At 42.7% G+C, this 26,286-nt stretch overlaps 1 protein-coding gene across 15 annotated transcripts in view; it reads left to right on the top strand.

Annotated features, from left to right (window-relative positions):
* The first annotated feature begins 6,759 nt into the window (after positions 1–6,759).
* The window catches only part of LOC117328295, a 28,276-nt gene continuing 8,749 nt past the window's right edge, over positions 6,760–26,286 (top strand). For all 15 annotated transcript variants that reach the window (XR_004532965.1, XR_004532952.1, XR_004532964.1 and 12 more), the window contains exon 1: positions 6,760–6,975. The gene's annotated coding sequence lies outside the window, so the exon portion shown is untranslated. The remainder of the gene's footprint in view (positions 6,976–26,286) is intronic.

Genomic DNA, 26,286 nt, shown 5'->3' with positions numbered 1-26,286 from the left:
ACCGTCCCTTCGGTTCTCCCCACCATAAAAAACCCTTTTTCCCTTTTTTTCATCCCCCTCCCCCCACGTCCCCGCCCTTTACTGTGAAATACCCCCATACCCAACCACCCCCCTTTTCCCCCCAAAACCCCCACAAAACCCCTCCCTACCTTCCTTGGGGGCACCCCCAAAAACCCCCAACCCTTCCCTACCCCCTTTTTCAGCCCACACTCCCCGCCCCTACCACCTTTACTTTCAGTCCCCCTACCCCTCCCTACCTTTCCCATTTTTCCCCCCCCAACATCCCAAATCACGCCCCTACCGCCTCGGGTGTCAGTCCCAAACTACCACGTCCTAACCCCTTAGGTAACCCCAAAAAACCCCAAATCCACGTCCCTACCGCCTTACGGTGTCAAACACACACCCCCAAACCGCCCCTACCTCCCCGTTCCCAAATCCCAAACCCCCCGACCCTTTTTTCTTTCCCCCCAAACCCCCCATTCCCACCCCCCCTCCCTTTTTTTCCCATCCCACCTCCCCCCCCCCACCCCCCTACCCCCCCCCCTTTTTTTCCCCCCACAAAACCCATTAACCCCCCCTCTTTTAAACCCCACCATCCCCCCCCGTCCCTACCCCAAACATACCCCCCCCAAAAACCCCTTTTAAAGTCCCTACTTTCCCCCAAACCCCAAATCCACGTCCCCCTTTTTTTCCCCCCCAAACCCCCCCACCCACCCCGGGGAAAACCCAAAATCCCAACCCGTCCTCCCGTCTTACAACATACCCAAAAACCCCCAACCACGCCTACCACCTTACTTTCAGTCCCACCCCCCCCCCCCAAAATTTTTTACTTTTCCCCCCACCCCCCCAACCCAGTCCCCCAACACTTTCAGTCCCCCCCAAACCTCCCCCTACCCCTTTACTTTGCCCAAAACCCCCCCACGGCCCAACCACCACTTTCATCCCACACTCCCCAACCCACCCCCCACCTCCCCTACTTTTTCATCCCCCAAAACCCCAAAACCCCCCTCCCTCCTCCCTATTTCATTACCCAAATACCAACCCCCTCCCTACCTACCTTAGGGTGTCGTACCCACACTACCCAATCCCCCCCCCGGGCCCTTTTCGGGTGTCAGACCCCAACCCAAACCCACGCCCTACGTCCCTTTGGTTTGTCAGTCCCCACACTAAACCACTCCCTACCTACCTACTGGGTAACCCCAACCCCCCAAATCCCCGTCCACGTCCCGGTCCCCCACACCCCCCAAATCCCTCCCCCCTACTTTGGTAAAACCCCCAAAATTTCCAACCCCACTCCAAACCCCACTAAAATCCCCCCATACCCCCCCCCCAAAAACCCCACATTTTCCCCCCAACCATCCCAACCACTTCCCCCAGGGTTCGGTACCCCACATACCCAAATCCCCCCTCCCTTTTCGTTGGGACCCCCTCCCAAAAACCCTTTTAAACCCCCTATTTCAGTCCCAAACTACCAATAGTCCCATTTTAACTTTCATTTACCACCATTACCCAATCCCCCACCCCACCTACTAGGTACCCCAAAACCCCAACCACGTCCCTCCCTACCTTATGGGGGAGACCCCACATCCCAAATCCCCCCCTACCGCCTTAGGTTCGTACCCCCCAAACCCCAACCCGTCCCCCCTACCTTATGGTTTTCCCCACAACCCAATCCACGTCCCTCCCAAACCTACTGGTGTACCCCCCCCAAACCCAACCGTCCCTACCGTCCCTTACGGGTTCAGTACCCCCAACCCAATCCACGTCCCTCCGTCCCTTTTTGGTTTGGCCCCAACCCCAAACCACCCTCCATTTTGGGTTTCCCCCCCCAAACCACCCCACTCCTTATGGTTCATACCCACAATACCCAATCCACGTCCCCCCCCTACGTATAAACCTACTTTCATCCCCCACCTCCCCAATCAGTCCCCCCCCACTTTCCCCCCCCACCATACCCAATCCCCCCTCCCCCCCCCTTTTTTTCAGTACCCACACTCCCCAAATCCAGCCCACGTCCTTACTTTTTCAGTCCCACACAAAAAAAAACCCCTCCCCCGTCCTTACTGGTTCCCAAAACAAACCCCCACGTCCCTTTTTTCAAAAAAAAAACCAAACCCGCCCCAAACCCCTTTTGGTACCCACCCCCAAAACCCCCCCCTACCTTAGGTGTCAACCCACACATCCCAACCCGTCCCTACCTCCCTTTTGGGGGCCCCCACCCCCCCAATCCCCCCCCCGCCCCTTCCCCTTTTTTTAAAAATTCCTTTCCCCCATCCCCCTTCCCCCATTTCCCCCCACTACCCCAGTCCCCCCACCAATTGTCTCCCCAAAAATACCCCCCCATCCCACCTACCCCGGTTCCCCCACCTCCCCTCCCGTCCCACCCCCTTTTGGGTCCCCAAAAACCCATTCCCCCCCCCGGCCCTTACTGGTGTCAGTCCCCACAATACCCCCCCCAACCCCCTCCTTAGGGTGTCAGTACCCACAATCCCCAATCACCCCCCTCCCACCCTTTTGGGGTTTTACCCCCACCCCAACCATCCCCCCCCTTTTTATCCCCATCCCCAAACCCCCTCCCTTTTTTTTCCCCAAAAAAAAAACCCCCCACCCCTTAGGGGCGTTCCCCCAAATCCCAACCACCCCCTCCCTTTACAACATACCCACACTCCCAATCCACGTTCCCCCCCTTTTTAATTTTCATCCCCCCCCCAAAAAACCCCACCCCCAACTTTTCGTCCCCAAAAAACCCAATCCCTCCCCCCTACCTTACTTTCGTCCCCCCAAAACCCCAATCCCCCCCCCCACCCCCCCGGGTTCCCCCAAACCCAACCCCAATCCCCCGCCTAATTTTCCCCCAAACTTTACCCCCCTCCCACGGGTCAAAAAAACCCCCCAACCATCCCTCCCGTCCTATTTTTTTTTCCCCCCATTCCTCCCCCCCATATTATTTTTGGGTCCCCCCTACCCAATCCCCGCCCCCCCCTTATGGTTCAGTCCCACACAACCCACCCCTTCCCTCCCCACCTTAGGTTCAGCCCCCTCCCAAAATTCCCCCCCCCTCCTACTTGCTACCCCAAACTTTTAAACCCGTCCCCCTCCCCTACTTTCGCCCCCCAACTCCCCAAAACCCCCCTACCCCCCTTTTTAAAAAATCCCCAAAAACCCCAATCCAATTGTATCCCCTTTAACCCCCCACTCCCAACCCCCTTTAAAAACCCATACCCCCCCCCCCGCCCTCCCGGTTCCTTAAACCCCCAAACCCCCCCAAACCCTCCCTACCGTTTGGGAAACCCCAAAACCCCACCCCCCCTACCAAATTTTTGGGTACCCACAATCCCCAAATCCAGCCCCTACCGACCATGGTGTCAGACCCCCACATACCCAATCCATCCCTCCGTATTACGGGTTTCGTACCCCAACCCCCAAACCAGTCCCTACTACCTTCTAGGTATCCCACAAACCCAATCCACCCCCTCCCTACCTTAAGGTGTCAGTCCCCCAATACCCACCAGCCCCCCCCCTTTTTGGGGGAAAACCCACCATACCCAATCCACCCCCCTCCGTCTTACTGTTAGTACCCAACATACCAACACGCCCTACCGTACCTTAGGTGTCAGCCCCCAAAACATCCCCAAATCCACCCCTACCTACCTTACTTTTCAGTACCCCCATCCCCAAACCCGTCCACCGTCCTTACGGTGTCTACCCACACATACCAATCCACCCCTACCTACCTTACTGTTCAGTACCCAAACCATCCCAATCCACCCCTACCCCCCCTTACGGGGGCAGTCCCCAAACCATACCCAATCCACGTCCCCCCCTTTTCCCGGGACCAAAAATACCCAACCCCCCCCTACGTTTTTTTTTTCCCCCCCCAAATTTCCCAATCCCTCCCTACCTTCCTTACTGGGTCATACCCCACAAACCCCCCACCCTACCCTTCGGTGTCCCCCCCAAAAACCCAATCCAGTCCTACCGTACCTTATGTGTCTACCCAACATCCCCAATCCAAGTCCCCCCCTTTACTTTTTAAAACCCAAACCCCAAAACCAGCCCCTAGTACCTTCTGGTTCAGAAACCCAAATCCCCAACCACGCCCCCCCCTTACTGGTGTCGTACCCACCATCCCCAAACCCGTCCCTCTACCTTATTTTCCCCCACCCCCCAACCACCCCCTCCGTACCTTATTTTTCCCCCCCAAATCCCAATCAACTCCCCCGTACCTTAGGGTCAGTACCCCCCCCCCAACCCGTCCCTACCCTTTTTTGGGTCCCCCTCCCCAACCACCCCTTCCCCCCTTTTTTTCAGTACCCCAATCCCAATCCATTTCCCTACCGTCCTTACTGTGTCCCACAATACCAAATCCCCCCCCTACCACTACTTTTTTCCCCCCCCCAAAAACCCCAAAATCCCTCCCCCCCCCTTATTTTTCAGTACAAAAAACCCCAACCCCCCTCCCGGGCCTTTAAATGGTGTCAACCAACATACCCAACCCCCCCCCGCCTTATTTTGTGTCCCACCATACCCAACCAGTCCTACGACCTTACTGGTGTCTACCCACCCCCCCCCTCCCCACCCTCCCAAAGGGTGCACCCACACTCCCCAAACCCCCCTCCGCCCCTTCTGTGTCATCCCCCAAAAACCCCCAAATCCACGCCCCCCCCCTTTTTGTGTCAGTACCCCCAAAACCCCAATCCACGTCCCTCCGTACCTTACTGGGGTCATCCCCAAAATACCCCTCCTACCGAAACTTACGGGCCCCCAACATACCCAATCCACCCCCACCCCCCTTTGGTGTCAGCCCCCCAACATACCCACCCTCCTTATTGGGGAAACCCCACCATACCCCCCTCCCTACCTCCCTTGGGTTCAAATACCCAAACCATCCCCCCCGCCCCTACCGTACCACTTTCAACCCCCCAACCAACCACGCCCTACCCCCTTACTTTCCCCACAAAACCTTTTAAACCCCTCCCTTTTTTAGCCCACCCCCTCCCAACCACTCCCACCGTCTTAGGGCTCCCATACCCAAACCACCCAACCCTTCCCCCTTTTTCCCAAAAAAAAATTCCACCCCCCCTTTTTGGTATCCCCCCCAAAAACCACCCCCCACCCCATTGGTATACCCCCAACCCCCCCAAACCCCCCCAAACCCCTGGTTTACCCACAAAAAACCCAACCACCCCCACCGTCCCTTTGGGGTGTCTTACCCACCCTACCCCCCATCCCTACCGACTTACGGGTCCCCCCCCAAAATACCCACCACGTCCCTACCTTACTATTTTACCCACCAACCCCCCACGCCCTACCTTATTTTGGGTCGTCCCCAAAAAAAACCCCCAACCACCCCTCCCCCTTCGGGTGTCCCCCAACCCCCCCCCCCCCCCAAACCCTTAGGGTGTCGTCCCCCCAAAAACCCCAATCCAGTCCCCCCAACCTTTTTCAGACCCCACCCCCCAAACCAGTCCCATCCTTTAGGGGCACCCCCCAAACCCAAACAAACCCCTCCCCCCTTTTGTGTACCCCCCCCAAAACCCTCCCTCCCCCCTTGGTGTCAGTACCACACAACCAACCAGTCCCTCCGCCCCTTTTTCATACCCACACATACCCAACCCAGTCCCCTACCTTTGGGTAGTACCCACACATCCCCAATCCATCCCTACCGTCCCTTTGGGGGGCCCCCCCCAACCCCAATAAACCCTCCCCCCCCCCCTTTTTATCCCACCAAACCCAACCACCCCCCCCCTTTTATTTCATCCCCCAACCCCCCCCACCCCTCCCAAACCCCTTTTGTCAGCCCCAAACCTCCAACCCCACGTCCCCCCCCTTTTTTTTCCCCCCCCCCCCCCCTTCCACGCCCACCCCCCCCAAAAACCCCAACCATCCTCCCATCCTTACTTTTCAGCCCAAAACCCAACCACCCCCCCCCCAACTTGGGTCAGTACCCCCACAATACCAATCCACGTCCCTACCGTACCTTTACTGGTGTCAGTACCACACAGTAACCCAATCCACCGTCCTACAGTACCTTCTGGGTCAGTATCCATACTACCAATCAAGTCCCCTACCGTACCTTAACTGGTGGTGCAGTTACCACAACATACCCAATCAGCTACCCCTACCGTACCTTACTGGTGTCGTACCCACACATACCCCAATCCACGTCCCTACCTGTACCTTCTGGATGTCAGTACCCACACATACCCAATCCACGTCCCTACCGTACCTTACTGGTAGGCATACCCACACAATACCCAACCACGTCCCTACCGTACCTTACTGGTGTCAGTACCCACACATACCCAATCCCACGTCCCCTACCGTACCTTACTGGTGTCAGTACCCACACATACCCAATCCACGTCCCTACCGTACCTTACTGGTGTCAGTACCCTACACATACCCAATCCACGTCCCTACCATACCTTACTGGTGTCAGTACCCACACATACCCAATCCACGTGCCTACCGTACCTTACTGGTGTCAGTACCTACACATACCCAATCAACGTCCCTACCGTACCTTACTGGTGTCAGTACCCAAACATACCCAATCCACGTCCCTACCGTACGTAGATACCTTACTGATGTCAGTATTCACACATTATCCATGAATAAACCTGATAATACAAGTGTCGTTAATATTCTAATCCGGTGGCCGTAGAGGCAGGTGTACTGTGTGAAGCCTGCTGATTTATCGATCTGTTGATCACGCTGGTGAAGTTAGAACAGGAGCGCGAGACGACATTGGTTCTGTCACAGATCTACATGTACCCTGATCACATCCAAACGTTCACTGACTGGAGCTCTTTCTCCTGATGGAGTGTATATCTGGAACTGGCTGATTTCGTCAAATATTGTCGTGTATATACTCTTACGACATATGCGGATTCGAACATACCGGTAATGTTACAGCGCCATCTGGCGACAGTTCGGAATGACATCCTAGCCTGCCTGGCTTTTCAGTTTGGGGTAAGTTTCAAGTCAATCCCTGTGTCAGAAAACATGTACATGGAGCAGACCAATATTATTTATTATGATTTTGTATTGATAGGATTTTTGTCCTTTATGAAATTAAAAACATGTATAACGATAATAGGGTATGGCCGCCCCTGTGACATTCGCACAATTCGAGACCACGGAATATCATTTACGGTTGATGTAAAGATGTTTAAAACTGAAAATACAGCTACATCGGCACCATAAAATGAATTATAAATATTCACCAATGTGTGTTTTAAGTGATCATGTCTAAATCGCTTACTTGTCGTGGGCAGAGTATGTTATCTCGATTGTGGACAAACGGCATCACTGCCGAGATTCTTGGCGGGAGTGGGTAACACTGAGTGTTAATGAACTACAACCCTGGGAGTGTTCTACTATGATCGCGTCCCCGCAACAGGAATCCCGCCGAGATTTTATTTCTAAGCCGCAAATACATTCTGTACAAACGACATGGTTTTGAATGGATGTCATAACACAGCTGTAATGTCATCCATTGTTATTTGAGTACTACCTGTATAACACAGCTGTGATGTCATCCATTGTTATTTGAGTACTACCTGTATAGCACAGCTGTGATGTCATCCATTGTTATTTGAGTATCACCTGTATAGCACAGCTGTGATGTCATCCATTGTTATTTGAGTATTACCTGTATAACACAGCTGTGATGCCATCCATTGTTATTTGAGTATCACCTGTATAGCACAGCTGTGATGTCATCCATTGTTATTTGAGTACTACCTGTATAACACAGCTGTGATGTCATCCATTGTTATTTGAGTACTACCTGTATAACACAGCTGTGATGTCATCCATTGTTATTTGAGTATTACCTGTATAACACAGCTGTGTTATTTTGAGTATTACCTGTATAACACAGCTGTGATGTCATCCATTCTTATTTGAGTACTACCTGTATAGCACAGCTGTGATGCCATCCATTGTTATTTGAGTATTACCTGTATAACACAGCTGTGATGTCATCCATTCTTATTTGAGTACTACCTGTATAGCACAGCCGTGATGCCATCCATTGTTATTTGAGTATTACCTGTATAACACAGCTGTGATGTCATCCATTGTTATTTGAGTACTACCTGTATAGCCAGCAGTAATCATAGCATCACCTGTAGTCGCCCAATAAGTTGCATGTAGCTGTCCACAAAAGTACGCAGAAAAACGAACGGTTAGAGTTAATTTGTAGGGTAACTACAGGTATCACGTTGTACAGCTGAAGGTAATAATTTGAATGAGTATTATAATTATACAACTGTTCTGAATACATAATGACAAAGTCAAATGATTTGAACACACGTGGACATTGCAAAAGACTTACTTATGATAATAAAATATACGCAATTTATATTCCAATCCTAGCCTCCCGGCAGCTTCTAGACGTTATGTTTGTTTGCAGCACCAGAATTGATGTTCATTTGAAAGATCTAGAGCCAGAACTACAAAGCTTCAAAAACAGCCAGCCCAAATCATACTCTCGAAGGAAGATGTAGTTGATCAGTATTAATCGTTTTCTATGTATCATTATACATGTAATTAATTTATAAAAACTAACACTATTTTTTGGGAAATAACATTGTAATGCTGAGGAGATGTTAAAACGTCTTCCGCTTCACCAACACATAAGACAACACATTGTTTCCATGATTTGATGTTGTTTATTATTACTATTAATTGCAATATTTTTTAAATAAGTTCATACCAAGTTGATTAATTTTTCTTCGGAAACTGATATTTCAAAATCGGAACCAGCGAGCGAGCGAAATGATTTTATTTCAAAAATTATTTGGAATTACTGAAATTTTGGAACGAGCGAGTGATTTTGACAGACGCAATATCAGGACGTGTCTTTGGCTCTTAAAATAATGCAACAACAAATATTACAATAATTTAAACTGGGTAAGTGTACAGAGCTACTCAACATAGGAAGGCTTTGTAAGATAACGTTTCAACTGAAGAACCGTCCATAGAAGATAAAGCCACAGCAACAAGAAGCATTTTATATAGATATACATTCACCCAAATGACCAGGATTGCAATCTGCGAATTCGAAACCGAAAGTAAATCACGTGACTCATGTTTCACACAAGATGTCGGCATTAGACCTGTACGTAGATATTGTTCGATTAATGGTAGAGGAATGGAAATACAGCTGCTCTGATGTGTCCACCACACTCTTTGTAGACAAAATACTTTTGATTCATCGTATGATGATGGTGCCGCCATGCTGCACTAGCCTACTTTCGGTTTCGCGGTTCTGGCGATGTTGGTCATTCGGGTGCTCAGAAGATATGAACGAGTTTTGATATTTTGGAACTTTGAACGGCAAAGGTCTAAAAACGAAACGATTAGGGATATTTGCAATTTTAGGTTTTTAGTCAAAAACTTTAAAATCTAAAAACTCAAAACAATTTTGATAGTTGAAGATTTAGAATTTTGGCCAAAAAAAACCTAAAAAAACAACTAAAAACTCATTTTTGTTTTTAAATTTGATATTTTAGGTGTTTGGTCAAAAATCTAAAAATCTAAAATTCTAAAACATTTTAAATTTGAATTAAGTGTTACACGGACCGCATTTCAATCTTCTTATTTGACACTATGAAGAATTCTGTACATAGCAAGAAGCCCATATTTAAACAAATAGTTCATCCGCAGAGTTTGAGGTAAAATATGCAGATCTCAAAATAGCCCCAAATTCGGCCGCGATGGCCGAGTTAGTAAGGTGTCTCGACACTTTATAACTAGCCCTCCACCTCTGGGTTGCGAGTTCGAAACATACGTGGGGCAGTTGCCAGGTACTGACCGTAGACCGGTGGTTTTTCTCCAGGTACTCCACCTCCAAAACCTGGCACATCCTTAAATTACCCTGGCTGTTAATAGCAGGTTCAAAACAAACCAAACCCCAAATTCCACTGTTCCACTAATTGTCTCGAAAATATTCTTTTAATTTGCTCAGATGTCTTAAAAGTATATAATATTGGCATTTTTAGTAATTGAAGTCTCCCTATATGCTGTTTTTGCATTATAATTCACAGCCGCCATTTGCGCGTCAAAGTCAAACAGGAATCGATGCTTATGTTTTTATCACAAAATTTTCTATTTATATAAACCTTAAGTTATGTTACACTGTCGTAAGTACTGCACCATCCATCTACATTCAATAATAAGAAGAAAAACAAGTATATAAATTGTACCTAAAACATATCAATTTTCTACAAATAAAAATTGTAGAAGACGATCGACAGAAACATGTAAACAACACAATTGATTTGAGTTATAGATTACGCTGTGGTGTGCCTTGGGGAGGTTATTGACGGTACTTCAGTATGATATATAATATTCGCTAGATTTATAATCTTAGAGGCAATAACTGACACCCAAATCGAATTATCGAAATTTCGAGACATGATACATAATATCAAACAGCAAATCATCTCTCCTGACACGGCGTCTAAATGGGATGGGGGACTGTCATAGCAACTCCCATCTCTCCTAACACGGCGTCTAAATGGGGGCTGTTATAGCAACTCCCATCTCTCCTAACACGGTGTCTAAATGGGGGCTGTTATAACAACTCCCATCTCTCCTGACACGGTGTCTAAATGGGGCTGGTGTAGCAACTCCCATCTCTCCTAACACGGCGTCTAAATGGGGGCTGTTATAGCAACTCTCATCTCTCCTGACACGGTGTCTAAATGGGGCTGGTGTAGCAACTCCCATCTCTCCTAACACGGCGTCTAAATGGGGGCTGTCATAGCAACTCCCATCTCTCCTGACACGGTGTCTAAATGGGGGCTGTTATAACAACTCCCATCTCTCCTAACACGGTGTCTAAATGGGGGCTGTTATAACAACTCCCATCTCTCCTAACACGGTGTCTAAATGGGGCTGGTGTAGCAACTCCCATCTCTCCTGACACGGTGTCTAAATGGGGGCTGTTATAGCAACTCCCATCTCTCCTAACACGGTGTCTAAATGGGGGCTGTTATAGCAACTCCCATCTCTCCTGACACGGCCTTGACCAAAGGGTTCAAACATCCCAATCGTTTTTTCTCGTGTTCCAGAAGGCCATAAGACTTGGTTTTTTGCCAGCAGGTACATATGACAAAGCGCTATGAAATTCGTCATGTAAATGACCTTCATCCATTTTGAGGTCAAAGCGCCAAATTGCAAAGCATTCATTTGCAATCTTCTTTTAATGTTCTGGCACACCCGGCGTCCTCACCCTTGGTCTGTAGGTAAATGATATGGAGTGCAGTTTCCATTATGATGTCCTTGACCTGTTTCAATGTCACGGGTGTCAGATATGTCTACTTTTAAAGTTCCAGAAGATCTTATTTGTTTTTCATTTGAAGTATTCATATTTTAGCGACTGCTATGACAGTTTTAGAACTGTCCCGTTTATTAGTTAGAATTGGTATAAGCCACGGTTATATACTACACGTCCTGTCGCCATGAGTTGTGGTTCTGGTGTCGCCTCGCGTCGCCTAAACACTAATTGAGACAGAATGACTACAGTAATTTCTCATCAAAAGCCTTTGATATAAAGGAGTTTCAATAATATAAATTACAGTGATACATATCCAAATACCCCAACGGCACGGCTGCCTTCATCAATTATCCGACCAGGTACAGTCGGATGTAAAAGGCCGTCGATAATTTCCCCCTAAAGGAATAAACTCCTTACATTAAATCTTTACGTCATATGACCATGGCGGCTGTTCGGAATTAACACAAAAGGTCACCATATCACATTCGGCCAGAGAATATGTTTATTTTGACTTGGAAAAGCATTCCTTCAGTCACGACTTGCTCTTCATGATTTGGTAAAACACTGACACGCACGTGCATTACTTGGATTGGGCCTCGCGCCCATTCCGTGTTACAATCAGACTAATTTACTAGTGTGTGCAGGCCTACCGAGACAAGTGGATGTGGGACACGGCGGTAAACCAAGTATAACAGGAATCGTGTAGTGTCAGTAACGATGGGGACGTATAAAAAGAAAGTGTCCGTCAAAGACAATAGGTTCCTTAACGCTAAATACCCTATTGGTGTGAGACAAAGGGACACAGAGACTTGGAATAGTAAACCAGACAAGGCCATCGCTGAAATGTTCAGGTAGGTGGACAGTTCACGACGTGAGTAAGGGAGGGGAAATAATAACTTCGGTTAGAGCGTGGAATACCATGACGACTCAATACGTCAATTAGAGCGTGGAACATCATGACGTTTCATTAACACGTGGATAAGGGTGTGGAACACCATGACGGTTCAGTAACACGTGAATTAAGGCAGGGAACGCACATGACATTTCATTAACACGTGGATAAGAGAAGGGGGAACACCACGACGGCTGATTAACATGTGATATATGGCGGGGACGACCATGACTGTTCATTTACACGTGAATTGAGGCGGGGAAGACCATGGCGGTTCATTTACACGTGAATTGAGGCGGGGAAGACAATGGCGGTTCATTTACACGTGCATTGAGGCGGGGAAGACCATGACGGTTCATTTGCACGTGAATTGAGGCGGGGAAGACCATGACGGTTCATTTATACGTGAATTGAGGCGGGGAAGACCATGACGGTTCATTTACACGTGAATTGAGGCGGGGAAGACCATGACGGTTCATTTACACGTAAATTGGGGCAGGGAAGACCATGACGGTTCATTTACACGTGAATTGAGGCGGGGAAGACGATGACGGTTCATTTACACGTGAATTGAGGCGGGGAAGACCATGGCGGTTCATTTACACGTGAATTAAGGCGGGGTACACCATGACGGTTCATTTACACGTGAATTGAGGCAGGGAAGACCATGACGGTTCATTTACAAGTGAATTATAGCTTGGTACACCATGACGGTTCATTGGAAATTAAATTATGGCGTGTATCACCATGCTATTCCATTAACATGTGAATTAGGGCAAAGAACACAATTACGGTTCATTTACACTTGCATTAAGGCGCGGAACATCATGAAGGTTCTTTTACACGTGAGTTAGGGCGGGGAACACAATGACGGCTCATTAACACGTGAGTTAGGGCGGGGAACACAATGACGGCTCATTGACACGTGAGTTAGGGCGGGGAACACAATGACGGCTCATTGACACGTGAATTAGGGCGGGGAACACAATGACGGCTCATTTACACGTGAGTTAGTGCGGGGAACACAAAGACGGCTCATTGACACGTGAGTTAGGGCGGGGAACACAATGACGGCTCATTTACACGTGAGTTAGTGCGGGGAACACCAGGTTTCTATATTCCTATCACCAGTTACGCTTTTTGTCCATCTTCTAACTTACTATTTTATATGATACATGCACAACATCCCGTTTTATATAGATATACATACACAACATCCCGTTTCATACACAACATCCTGTTTTATATAAATATACATACACAACATCCCGTTTCATACACAACATCCTGTTTTATATAAATATACATACACAACATCCAGTTTCATACACAACATCCTGTTTTATATAAATATACATACACAACATCCAGTTTCATACACAACATCCTGTTTTATATAAATATACATACACAACATCCAGTTTCATACACAACATCCTGTTTTATATAAATATACATACACAACATCCAGTTTCATACACAACATCCTGTTTTATATAAATATACATACAAAACATCCAGTTTCATACACAACATCCTGTTTTATATAAATATACATACACAACATCCAGTTTCATACACAACATCCCGTTTCATACACAACATCCTGTTTCATACACAACATCCCGTTTCATACACAACATCCTGTTTTATATAAATATACATACACAACATCCAGTTTCATACACAACATCCTGTTTTATATAAATATACATACACAACATCCAGTTTCATACACAACATCCCGTTTCATACACAACATCCTGTTTCATACACAACATCCCGTTTCATACACAACATTCTGTTTTATATAAATATACATACACAACATCCAGTTTCATACACAACATCCCGTCATAGCTACACAATATCACATTTGATACATCTACACAACATCCCATTTGATACATCTACACAACATCCCATTTGATACATCTACACAACATCCCATTTGATACATCTACACAACATCCTATTTTATATATCTACACAACATCCCATTTGATACATCTACACAACACCCCATTTGATATATCTACACAACACCCCATTTGATACATCTACACAACACCCCATTTGATATAGCTACACAACACCCCATTTGATACATCTACACAACACCCCATTTGATACATCTACACAACACCCCATTTGATACATCTACACAACATCCCATTTGATACATCTACACAACATCCTATTTTATATATCTACACAACATCCCATTTGATACATCTACACAACACCCCATTTGATATAGCTACACAACACCCCATTTTATACATCTACACAACATCCCATTTGATACATCTACACAACACCCCATTTTATATAGCTACACAACATCCCATTTGATACATCTACACAACACCCCATTTTATACATCTACACAACACCCCATTTGATACATCTACACAACACCCCATTTTATATATCTACACAACACCCCATTTGATATAGCTACACAACACCCTATTTTATATATCTACACAACATCCCATTTGATACAGCTACACAACATCCCATTTGATACAGCTACACAACATCCCGTTTGATACAGCTACACAACATCCCAATTGCTACATCTACACAACATCCCATTTGATACATCTACACAACATCCCATTTTATATAGCTACACAACATCCCATTTGATACATCTACACAACATCCCATTTGATTCAGCTACACAACACCCCATTTGATACATCTACACATCCCATTTGATACATCTACACAACATCCCATTTTATACATCTACACAACACCCCATTTGATACAGCTACACAACATCCCATTTGATACATCTACACAACATCCCATTTAATACAGCTACACAACATCCCATTTGATATAGCTACACAACATCCCATTTGATATAGCTACACAACATCCCATTTGATACATCTACACAACACCCCATTTGATACAGCTACACAACATCCCATTTGATACATCTACACAACATCCCGTCACAGCTACACAACACCCCATTTGATACATCTACACAACATCCCATTTGATACATCTACACAACATCCCATTTGATACATCTACACAACATCCCATTTGATACAGCTACAAAACATCCCATTTTATATAGCTACACAACATCCCATTTGATACATCTACACAACATCCCGTCATAGCTACACAACATCCCATTTTATATATCTACACAACATCCCATTTGATACATCTACACAACATCCCATTTGATACATCTACACAACATCCCATTTGATACAGCTACAAAACATCCCATTTTATATAGCTACACAACATCCCATTTGATACATCTACACAACATCCCGTCATAGCTACACAACATCCCATTTGATACATCTACACAACATCCCATTTGATACATCTACACAACATCCCATTTGATACAGCTACACAACACCCCATTTTATATATCTACACAACATCCCATTTGATACATCTACACAACATCCCATTTGATACATCTACACCACATCCCATTTGATACATCTACACAACATCCCATTTGATACATCTACACAACACCCCATTTGATACATCTACACAACATCCCGTCATAGCTACACAACATCCCATTTGATACAGCTACACAACATCCCATTTGATACAGCTACACAACATCCCATTTGATACATCTACACAATATCCCATTTGATACAGCTACACAACATCCCATTTGATACATCTACACAACATCCCATTTGATATAGCTACACAACACCCCATTTGATACATCTACACAACATCCCATTTGATACAGCTACACAACATCCCATTTGGTATAGCTACACAACACCCCATTTGATACATCTACACAACATCCCATTTGATACAGCTACACAACATCCCATTTGATACATCTACACAACATCCCATTTGATACAGCTACACAACATCCCATTTGATACAGCTACACAACACCCCATTTGATACAGCTACACAACACCCCATTTGATATATCTACACAACATCCCATTTGATACAGCTACACAACATCCCACTTGATATATCTACACAACATCCCATTTGATATATCTACACAACATCCCATTTGATACATCTACACAACACCCCATTTGATACAGCTACACAACATCCCATTTGATACAGCTACACAACATCCCATTTGATACAGCTACACAACATCCCATTTGATACAGCTACACAACATCCCATTTGATACATCTACACAACATCCCATTTGATATATCTACACAACATCCCATTTGATACATCTACACAACATCCTATTTGATATAGCTACACAACATCCCATTTGATACAGCTACACAACATCCCATTTGATACAGCTACACAACATCCCATTTGATACATCTACACAACACCCAGTCTTAACTACGGGAAGGAGTTATTATCCTCTGATATAGTTTTAATCGATTACGAGCAATATTATGTAGACAGTGAAGTGACAAAAGCTTTCGCTGAAATCCTAGCGGCAGATCATCAATAAATGGACGTCCGTTGTTTGTACAGAAATTGATTCAATATCTGATTATAAAATATATAATCCGTTTCCTTGCCAACCACTGACTCTAATGATCGAGAGTACAGGTCAATGTGTCTATATAAATGACCCAGTCTCCTATCAAAAACACTTAAAGTGGTGACGTCACAAATCATACAACACACATCTACACTCTTCGACTAGGAACTCGCATGTAACCCACGGGCGCTTGTATATTTATTATATACACACAAACATATATATGGCAGGGTGTTGTATAATACACTCGCATTTTGATGAATAAAAGACAAATTCCTTGCTTCTCTTAGGTGTAGTTAAATCTCATACTTTTTGGCGGAAACTCAAAACTATACATCTAATCACCATATACATGTACCATGAAACAGACAACGGACAATATTTCCGGATACTTAAAATTCTCTTGTGATCCCAAAATATATTTTAGATATATGTTACAGGGGTCTGTGTCCACAGTACACAGTCCCCTGTCATATCAAAAACAAAATTAAGATCCAAGCGCCTGTGGTTCAAACTGCACGATAACTTTTTTTTATTGAGGAATTTCTCATGTTTACTAGACTAGATCGTCAGTGATGTCGGCTGTGTCCGCTTTTCAAAAGACTCCGCTATGATTTGAGTGTTCTGAAACAAAATTTGTTCCGCATATAACTGTATAGATTTTAAGTATTGCGATTGCAAAGAGAGCGGCTTTTCACCTCAAACCGTTACCTTAAATAGTTATGCCCAGGTTCGCTGATCTTGGGTCCGTCAGGGTCTTACATTTTTTGGTATCGTTTCACAAAGCTTCGTAACATACGAACGTTCGTAAATAGGTTCGAAAAAGTTACGCAAAACTTACGAAGTTCGGAAGTCGGTTTCACAAATGTGTTCGTAGCTTTTTTCGTATCTTACGTCAAAATCGTGCGTTCTCCCGATAAAGATATACCACTCTCTAACTTGGAGGTAAAAAAAGACAACACTTTTGAGGTGAAACTTCAAAACGCCGCTCCTATTCCCGAGTCCAGTACATAGACTATGAACTTTATTTTGTTATATCAAATTAAAACAACAGTATTATTGGGAGAAGATCAAATTTTCTGTAAAATTCCAACATTATAGTGTTTATCATGCGGTAAAACAAACAGTAACAACGCAATTTTCACAGATTTTGCTCACTGCTCACATATATACATGTATGTCCCGTGGTCGGTTTTCAATGTTTAGTGTATGCTACTTTACATACTTAAGTCCCGTGGTCAGTTTTCATTGGTTGGTGTATGCTACTTTACATACTTAAGTCACGTGGTCAGTTTTCATTGTTTGGTGTATGCTACTTTACATACTTAAGTCATGTGGTCAGTTTTCATTGTTTGGTGTATGCTACTTTACATACTTAAGTCACGTGGTCAGTTTTCATTGTTTGGTGTATGCTACGTTAAATACTTAAGTCACGTGGTCAGTTTTCATTGTTTGGTGTATGCTACTTTACATACTTAAGTCCCGTGGTCAGTTTTCATTGGTTTGTGTATGCTACTTTACATACTTAAGTCCCGTGGTCAGTTTTCATTGTTTGGTGTATGCTACTTTACATACTTAAGTCATGTGGTCAGTTTTCATTGTTTGGTGTATGCTACGTTAAATACTTAAGTCCCGTGGTCGGTTTTCAATGTTTAGTGTATGCTACTTTACATACTTAAGTCCCGTGGTCAGTTTTCATTGGTTGGTGTATGCTACTTTACATACTTAAGTCACGTGGTCAGTTTTCATTGTTTGGTGTATGCTACTTTACATACTTAAGTCATGTGGTCAGTTTTCATTGTTTGGTGTATGCTACTTTACATACTTAAGTCACGTGGTCAGTTTTCATTGTTTGGTGTATGCTACGTTAAATACTTAAGTCACGTGGTCAGTTTTCATTGTTTGGTGTATGCTACTTTACATACTTAAGTCCCGTGGTCAGTTTTCATTGGTTTGTGTATGCTACTTTACATACTTAAGTCACGTGGTCAGTTTTCATTGTTTGGTGTATGCTACTTTACATACTTAAGTCATGTGGTCAGTTTTCATGGTATGGTGTATGCTACTTTACATACTTAAGTCACGTGGTCAGTTTTCATTGTTTGGTGTATGCTACGTTAAATACTTAAGTCACGTGGTCAGTTTTCATTGTTTGGTGTATGCTACTTTACATACTTAAGTCACGTGGTCAGTTTTCATTGTTTGGTGTATGCTACTTTACATACTTAAGTCATGTGGTCAGTTTTCATTGTTTGGTGTATGCTACGTTAAATGCTTAAGTCACGTGGTCAGTTTTCATTGTTTGGTGTATGCTACTTTACATACTTAAGTCACGTGGTCAGTTTTCATTGTTTGGTGTATGCTACTTTACATACTTAGGTCACGTGGTCAGTTTTCATTGTTTGGTGTATGCTACGTTAAATACTTAAGTCACGTGGTCAGTTTTCATTGTTTGGTGTATGCTACTTTACATACTTAAGTCATGTGGTCAGTTTTCATTGTTTGGTGTATGCTACGTTAAATGCTTAAGTCACGTGGTCAGTTTTCATTGTTTGGTGTATGCTACTTTACATACTTAAGTCACGTGGTCAGTTTTCATTGTTTGGTGTATGCTACTTTACATACTTAAGTCACGTGGTCAGTTTTCATTGTTTGGTGTATGCTACGTTAAATACTTAAGTCACGTGGTCAGTTTTCATTGTTTGGTGTATGCTACGTTAAATACTTAAGTCACCTGGTCAGTTTTCATTGTTTGGTGTATGCTACTTTACATACTTAAGTCACGTGGTCAGTTTTCATTGGTTTGTGTATGCTACTTTACATACTTAAGTCACGTGGTCAGTTTTCATTGTTTGGTGTATGCTACTTTACATACTTAAGTCACGTGGTCAGTTTTCATGGTATGGTGTATGCTACTTTACATACTTAAGTCACGTGGTCAGTTTTCATTGTTTGGTGTATGCTACGTTAAATACTTAAGTCACGTGGTCAGTTTTCATTGTTTGGTGTATGCTACTTTACATACTTAAGTCACGTGGTCAGTTTTCATTGTTTGGTGTATGCTACTTTACATACTTAAGTCACGTGGTCAGTTTTCATTGGTTGGTGTATGCTACTTTACATACTTAAGTCATGTGGTCAGTTTTCATGGTATGGTGTATGCTACTTTACATACTTAAGTCACGTGGTCAGTTTTCATTGTTTGGTGTATGCTACGTTAAATACTTAAGTCACGTGGTCAGTTTTCATTGTTTGGTGTATGCTACTTTACATACTTAAGTCACGTGGTCAGTTTTCATTGTTTGGTGTATGCTACTTTACATACTTAAGTCATGTGGTCAGTTTTCATTGTTTGGTGTATGCTACGTTAAATGCTTAAGTCACGTGGTCAGTTTTCATTGTTTGGTGTATGCTACTTTACATACTTAAGTCACGTGGTCAGTTTTCATTGTTTGGTGTATGCTACTTGACATACTTAAGTCACGTGGTCAGTTTTCATTGTTTGGTGTATGCTACGTTAAATACTTAAGTCACGTGGTCAGTTTTCATTGTTTGGTGTATGCTACTTTACATACTTAAGTCACGTGGTCAGTTTTCATGGTATGGTGTATGCTACTTTACATACTTAAGTCACGTGGTCAGTTTTCATTGTTTGGTGTATGCTACGTTAAATACTTAAGTCACGTGGTCAGTTTTCATTGTTTGGTGTATGCTACTTTACATACTTAAGTCACGTGGTCAGTTTTCATTGTTTGGTGTATGCTACGTTAAATACTTAAGTCACGTGGTCAGTTTTCATTGTTTGGTGTATGCTACTTTACATACTTAAGTCACGTGGTCAGTTTTCATTGTAGGAATCTATAGATTTGTTGTACAGATCTATACGATGTAATTGCTCCAATCAAGTTTTTAATGGATTGGTTTGTTTAAACCGTATCATATAGTTGGTCTCAACCCTTGTAAACTGGACAAATAAGTGTTTTATAAATTATGTACCCTACTATTATAATGTCATCAAACTGGTCAGTTTTCATTGTTTAGTGTATGCTACGTTAAATAATTAAGTCATGTGGTCAGCTTACATTTCAGGACTTAAGTCCTGAGTTTATTTTATTGTATGTGTTTTGCTTTGTCCTCACTGATCTGACTGTTGTTGAGATTTGCTGTGAAGAGCGTACACAACGATTTACGACTGTTGTAACCCAGGTGATTTATTTTAATGATGGCCATGTTTAGATATTGACTGTTATCCATATGGCAATCTGTGACCACTTCATCATATCTCTGTGGCAATAAGTGTGACCAGGATGGGTCAGTAATGGTTGTTTATAAAGTATGCTCTGTCAGTGAGGGTTGTGTACAAACGTCTGGAATGTATCGAATGGTACATTATGTAATATTATTAAACATTGGTAGCGTCGTGAGCCATCTGTCCGTGAAGGACTCACACAACTAAATCAGCCAATCAGCAAGTGTTTCACGTGTTTGTAGTTTCTATGTAAAAGTGAGTTTAGGTTAATTACTGAGCTACAGAGGAGTTTTAATGAGGAAATGATGACATATTTTTGCATGATTGGAATGTGCAGGTATTTAACTTTTGAAAAATGTATACTTTTGATATATTCCATGCCTGTGTGCGGATTTACACAGGGGCAAAAAGTCCGGGGTCAGGTCTGTTTTGCGTCACCAGTTTTAGTTGTAAACTTCCGGTTGTCATCAGGCCTCAGACCACAATTATACTTCCGGGTCGTTGTACACGAATGTAATACATGTGGAAATTTCAGGACTGTTGCTAAATATTTTTCCTGACTAAGCTGTTACAGATAGGTGATTACACTTAAATATAAACGTCTTTCTTAAATTCAGGTAATGAAGTACTTACCATCAGCTAAAACTAGTTCTACGACGTGATGTAAAAACCTAAATTATTTGCAAAATTCTGAAATATTTTAATTCTGATTTTTCTTTGGTAGAATATAGAGCGAAATAAATTATAGTCTGAGGCCTGCATCTTCTAGAGGCTGTGACACTGAAATATGCTATTAAACCTGTCAAAAAGTCATTTTGTAGACTTGGCAAGGTATGTATCTGTGAATTTAGGCAGTTGTGACAGGTGTTGAACTTTAAATATTAAAGTTGTTAGCTTAAATGTTCAGTAATAACATTATAGTAAATGATTAAGTTGTTTGAGCCCTAAACAATTTACGTTTTCGACGTCTTCTCTACTGGAGCAATTTCAACGAAATTTCTGCAAAACTCTTCCATGGAAATTCATCAACAAAAATTGTGAATTATATAGTTCCCGCCCCAGGGTTCCTATGGGCAGGGCAAAATAAAGTATAATAAAGTAAGAGTTCACTATTACTAAATTTACCCTATAACTATTATGAAGTAAGAGTTCACTATTACTAAATTTACCCTCTAACTAATATAAAGAAAGAGTTCACTATTACTAAATTTACCCTATAACTATTATGAAGTAAGAGTTCACTATTACTAAATTTACCCTCTAACTAATATAAAGTAAGAGTTCACTATTACTAAATTTACCCTATAACTATTATGAAGTAAGAGTTCACTATTACTAAATTTACCCTCTAACTATTATAAAGAAAGAGTTCACTATTACTAAATTTACCCTCTAACTATTATAAAGAAAAAGTTCAGTATTACTCAAATTTACCGTATAACTATTATGAAGTAAGAGTTCACTATTACTAAATTTACCCTCTAACTAATATAAAGAAAGAGTTCACTATTACTAAATTTACCCTCTAACTATTATAAAGAAAGAGTTCACTATTACTAAATTTACCCTCTAACTATTATAAAGAAAGAGTTCACTATTACTAAATTTACCCTCTAACTATTATAAAGAAAGAGTTCACTATTACTAAATTTACCCTCTAACTATTATAAAGAAAGAGTTCACTATTACTAAATTTACCCTCTAACTATTATAAAGTAAGAGTTCACTATTACTAAATTTACCCTCTAACTAATATAAAGAAAGAGTTCACTATTACTAAATTTACCCTCTAACTATTATAAAGAAAGAGTTCACTATTACTAAATTTACCCTCTAACTAATATAAAGAAAGAGTTCACTATTACTCAAATTTACCCTCTAACTAATATAAAGTAAGAGTTCACTATTACTTAATTTACCCTATAACTATTATGAAGTAAGAGTTCACTATTACTAAATTTATCCTATAACTATTATAAAGTAAGAGTTCACTATTACTAAATTTATCCTATAACTATTATAAAGTAAGAGTTCACTATTACTAAATTTATCCTATAACTATTATAAAGTAAGAGTTCACTATTACTAAATTTATCCTATAACTATTATAAAGTAAGAGTTCACTATTACTAAATTTATCCTATAACTATTATAAAGAAAGAGTTCACTATTACTAAATTTATCCTATAACTATTATAAAGTAAGAGTTCACTATTACTCAAATTTACCCTATAACTATAATAAAGTTAGAGTTCATTGTTACTTAAATTAGCCCTTGTACATCTCGATCTCGAAGACTCCTTTGTGAAAATGTTGGTAGACTATTTTTCTGTATATTATAGGAACAAACACTAGAGATAAGAAAAATATGCATAAAGTTTGAGTTTGATCGGCCTGATTTATCGCACGGAAACGTGCGGACGACGCCGACGACACAGACGACGCCGCCGACGACGCCGACAAAGTGATACATATATGACGCCTGCTTTTTCCAGTAATCAAATGAAAATAGCATCACTAGCCAAAGTCGTCTACAACGCTTCTAAATGTGACCTCACTTCCTGTTCATGTGCATTTTCACTCGGAATGATATTTTATTTTCCATTATTAGGAGGACCGTTCCAATTTTAGACAACGTAGCATTCGTACCACTCTTCAAATGTCTATCGAGGACGACGCTGGAATAGGCATGAGTTGTTTGGTCATCGTGCAAGTTATATTAGACAAACCATGTGTACAACGTCGTGCTACGTAATGACCACCAGAGATGAAGGGAGAGATTGTTTTTACTGGTCCAAAGATCGAAGGTCAAGGTTACTGTTACTATAAAATAGGAAATTTTTTTTCCCGTGCAATACCTCTTGTAATCACCAAACTTTCGGCGCTGGTGACACATCCACTTCCGTAGAATTCTTGTTATTTCTATTTCTGAAATTAAAATGTTCCACATAATTATTTCTTTGGCAGACGTTCTCCATAAAATGTTTCAGTCTGTGGGCTGTCTTTCAGAGCTCTCGCTTTAGTTATTAACGTGTAGTAATTGACCTTCGAAGTTACCCTGTCGCTATGGCGACATTAAAGTATAGAATCAAATCAAATGCTAAAGCATAACAGTCGCACGCGCTGTCAGGATACGATAAGGCTGAACTATCTGGTAAGACGATCGGCAACCATCGGAGTAATAGAAGCCTTCTTTGTGAGGAAGTCTACTTCTAGCGGCAAATTGGAATCACAGCTTGCTTTCTGTCTCTAAACGTTTGTGTGATGTTAAGGTGAAGACTTTCGGCCTCCCTGACGTTTGTAGGATGTTAAGGGAGGGTCCTTTCGGCCTCCCTGACGTTTGTAGGATGTTAAGGGAGAGTCCTTTTGGCCTCCCTGGCGTTTGTAGGATGTTAAGGGAGAGTCCTTTTGGCCTCCCTGACGTTTCTAGGATGTTAAGGGAGAGTCATTTCGGCCTCCCTCACGTTTGTAGGATGTTAAGGGAGAGACCTTTCGGCCTCCCTCACGTTTGTAGGATGTTAAGGGAGAGTCATTTCGGGCTCCCTGACGTTTGTGTTATGTTAAGGGAGAGTCCTTTCGGCCTCCCTCACGTTTGTAGGATGTTAAGGGAGAGTCATTTCGGGCTCCCTGACGTTTGTGTTATGTTAAGGGAGAGTCCTTTCGGCCTCCCTCACGTTTGTAGGATGTTAAGGGAGCATTGTTTCGGCCTCCCTGACGTTTGTATGGTGTTAAGTGAGAGTCCTTTCGGCCTCCCTCACGTTTGTAGGATGATAAGGGAGAGTCCTTTCGGCCTCCCTCACGTTTGTAGGATGATAAGGGAGGGTCCTTTCGGCCTCCCTCACGTTTGTAGGGTGATCAGGAAGAATGTTTTCGGCCTCCCTGACGTTTGTGGGATGTCAGAGTATCGGGCCGACTATCACTGCGCCATTGAAACGTTCTTTTTTTAAGAACGTCGATGTGGCGCAGCGGTATAAGCTGCTGGTATTTCTGACTAGGCGATTGGGTGCCGTAGATCGTGAGTTCGAGGCCCCGTCAGGGCACGAGTCAAAAAGTTGTCTTCCTTCGTCACTTGTGTTACTATGTTATATATATAAACTGGTATGGTTTTTGAAAATTGCATGAATACACAATCTGATCAACTAAACAATATAAATATTATTAATGCAATTTGCGAAACCATACCAATTAATATATTTTAATTATTTAAAAGCTATGCTGTTCTCCAACACCTCTTGTTTACTTGACTAATCAGTCTTCTACATTTTATCTTTAACCTGTCAGGTGTGTCGTTTATTGACGATCTTTGACAGTCCCTGCAGACATGGCACATAGAGTTATTCTAGTTTGAGCGAGGTCAACAGTTCACATTACACGCGGAGGAGTAAGGGAAGAGTAGGGTTTAAATAAAAACAAAACACCTTTTTTCTCGGTTTGGTTTTAGTAACAACCTACCTACGATACGTTAACAGTAGTCTTTGGTCTGTGCTAAACGTGTTACATATAAACTTCGGGAGTGGTTGTAGGTCGAGTTCCGGTGGTGTGAACACGGTATGTATATTGTGACGTTTGTTACATGTACTCTTTGTTTCAAGCTGAGTACTCCAGTATTTCAGGTACTGCTAACTTCGTTAATATGTCCCTTTACCTTGTCGAACGTTATTTTTTGAGCTTCCCTAGGATCAATTCACTGTTTGTGTACGTTTGATATTTGACTAAGAAGTCATATTGGTCTTCGTGGCCTTTCTTAGAATAATGTGGTCGGGTTTTGATAAAATGAGTAGTCTTAAAAACACCGATAATATCCACTGTATCCTCAGAACACCCGTGGCTCATTTAAATTTAGGAACTTGGTAAAATCCTGACATATACTTTTGGGGATCTATCAGTATCCCTTCATTGGGTAGGTGCTCCAAGATAAGCGACTTTTCTTTTGGGTATTTTTTTATTTATGTGATAATGGCTTTGGTTGGCGAATGTTTGGGAAAAGTAACCGGTGCCATCAAGATAATTTTGGTCATTTCTTCACTTCCGCTACCGGAACAAAACTAACCAACTGCAATCGCCATATTGGGTTCTGTAACCACGACATGCCAACAGCCTAATATCAACCTATGAAAAGTAAAGAGAATTAATCTAGGTATTGGTCATACCATTGACTTAGAGATTGACATATAAACACCTTTCAATGCTCGTGAAATCTGTGTCCAATGATATCGACGTTCAATTTAACTCTTCCATATTTGTACGAACACAAATATAACTTGTCTAAAGAGAATGGACACTTATATTCGGGTACAACGCCGCAATCAACACATTGCTTTCGGTATCCTGCACGACACTGT

This window comes from Pecten maximus, chromosome 5 (assembly GCF_902652985.1).
Source record: "Pecten maximus chromosome 5, xPecMax1.1, whole genome shotgun sequence".
In the NCBI taxonomy this organism is placed as follows: Eukaryota; Metazoa; Mollusca; class Bivalvia; order Pectinida; family Pectinidae; genus Pecten; species Pecten maximus.
The sequence above is the reverse complement of the archived record's forward strand: the minus strand, read 5'-3'. Positions and strand labels throughout refer to the sequence as shown.